We start from the raw sequence: 2670 nt of genomic DNA on the forward strand, positions 1-2670 counted from the left end.
TTGGGGCCTGGTACTCTTCCATATATATTTGATGACTGGCTTTCCCATTTCTGCAAAGAATATTGTTGGAATGTACTCCATCACTTCACTTAATTGCTCTGGCTAGAACTTCCAGTATGATGTTGAATAAACAGTGGTAACAATAAGCATCCTTTTCTTGTTCCTGATCTTAGAGGGAAAGCTCTCAGTCTTTCACCATTAAGTGTGATGTTAACTGTGGGTTTTTCCTACATGCCGTTTATCATATGGAGGAAGGTTCCTTAAATTCCCACCCAGTTTTTAAAGTTATTTTATCAAGAAAGAGGTGCTGGATTTTTTCAAATGCCTTTTTTCTGCATCAGTTGAGATGATCATGTGGTTTTTGTCCTTCATTTTGTTAAGGTGGTGTATTAAATTATACCACAGCACATAATGGGCTGTTGGATTCAGTTTGCTAGCATTTTATTGTGGACTTTGACTCTATAGTCCTAAAAGATATTGATCTGTAATAATCTTTTCTTGTAGTATCTGGCCTTGGTATGAGGGTGTTGTTGGCCTTGTAGAATGGATGAGGGAGTATTTCAGTTTGCCAGTGCTGCCAGAGTACCATACATACCAGAAATGAAATGGCTTTTATAAGGGTATTTATTAAGTTACAAATCGACAGTTTTTACGGCTATAGAAATGTCTCAACTAAGGCATCCAGAAAAAAGGTATCTTAACTCCAAAGAAAGGATGTCTGTATTCTAGTTTGAAAGGTGCTGGCATGCAGTATACCAGAAATGGAACGGCTTTTATAAAGGGGAAATTAATAAGTTACTTTACAGTTCTAAGCCTGTAAAAATGTCCAAAAGTAAGGTATCAAGGAAAAGACACCTTAAATAATGGAAGGTCAATGGGTCAGGAACACCTCTGTCAGCTGGGTAGTCACATGGCTGACATCTGCTGGTCCCTTCCTCCTGGACTCCACTGCCTTCAGCCTCTGCTGCTGTGGGGTTTCCTCACTTTGCTTCTCCAGGGCTGGCTTTCATCTCTTCACTTTCCTTGGTTCTCTCCAGGTTCTGGCTTACTTAGCATCTCATAGTGATGTCTACTAGGCTCCAAGCATCTCCAAACATACATGTCTCTGTTCTCTGAGGCAACTGTTCTCCAAGCGTCTACATCTGGTCTCTCTGTTGGCTCTGAGGCTTCTGTTGTTTCTGTAGCCTGTCTCCAATATGTTTCCTCTTTTTTTTTTTTTTTTTTTTTTTTTTTTTTTTTTTTTTAAAGGAAAGACAGAGAGAAGGAAGGAAGGAAGGAAGAAAGGAAAACATTTTTAAACATTTTCTTGTTTTTTATTGTATTCTGTTTCTCCGTTTTTGTTACATGGGCTGGGGCCGGGAATCGAACCGAGGTCCTCCGGCATAGCAGGCAAGCACTTTGCCCGCTGAGCCACCGCGGCCCGCCTATGTTTCCTCTTTTAAAGGATTCCAATAAACTAATCAAGACCCAGCTGGAATGAGTGGAGGCACTTCTCCATCTAATCAAAGGTTATACCCACAAGTGGGTGCATCATAGCTCCATGGAGATAATCTAATCAAAAGATTCCAACCTACAGTGCTGAATCAGGATTAAAAGAAATGGCTGCCCCCACAAGATTCAATCAGGATTAAAACATGGCTTTTCTGGGCTACATAATATTTTCAAACCAGCAGTCTGTCACTAGGAAAGGCATGCGGCTGGCAGTTGAGGTCCTTGCTCCCAGTTAGCTGATTCCAGTGGCTTCCTCTCCAAGCATCTATGGGCCTTTACTTAGCTTCTCCAAGGCAAAAACTCTGGGTTTCATCTCTCAACTTCACATCTCTAGGGCCATGGTTTTCCTTTCTTCAAACATCTATGTACTAGTTTTATATGACTATCTCAGCTTCTGGCATCTCCTGTGGCTTCTGGCATCTTTTGCATCTCCAAATTTCTATGTCCAAGCTTTATCAAAAAAGTTTCCCCTTTTAAAGGACTCCAGTAAACTCATTAAGACCTACCTTGAATGGGCAGGGTCACACCTCCATCTAATCAAAAGGTCATACCCAAAACTGGGTATGTCACATCTCTATGGAAACAATCCAATCAAAAGATCCCACCCTACAATATTAGATCAAGATTAAAAGGATATGGCTGCCCCACATGATCGGATTAGTATAAAAGAGCATGGCTTTTCTGGGGTGTATAACAGTTTTGAATCAGCACAGGTTTTTGATTACTGATTCAATCTCTTTACTAGTAATTGGTTTCTTGACATCTTCTATTTCTTTTCGAGTCCACCCCATCTTTCCTTGTACTTGTTTCAAAATATGAATTTATATACTGTATTTTCAAAACATTGTTATCATACTTTATACATTTGCATTCTAGCACCTGTATGAAATAAGAAGTTGAAGTACATAGCAATACAATAAAATAGTATTGGCATTTATAATTACCCAATGGTTACCTTTACCAGAGGTCTTAATTTCTTTATGCCACTTTGAACTAATGTCTAGTGCCTTTTCTTTCCGTCTGAAGAACTCTCCTTAGCTTTGTTTGTAGGGCAGATCTAGTGATAATGTACTCCGTTAGCTTTTCTTTACCTGGGAACTTTTAAAAGTAAGTCTATTGGTTATAAAATTCTTAGTTGACAGTTGTTTTGTTTCAGTACTTGAAGCATTTCAACCCATT

This window comes from Tamandua tetradactyla, chromosome 13 (assembly GCF_023851605.1).
Source record: "Tamandua tetradactyla isolate mTamTet1 chromosome 13, mTamTet1.pri, whole genome shotgun sequence".
Classification (NCBI taxonomy): Eukaryota; Metazoa; Chordata; class Mammalia; order Pilosa; family Myrmecophagidae; genus Tamandua; species Tamandua tetradactyla.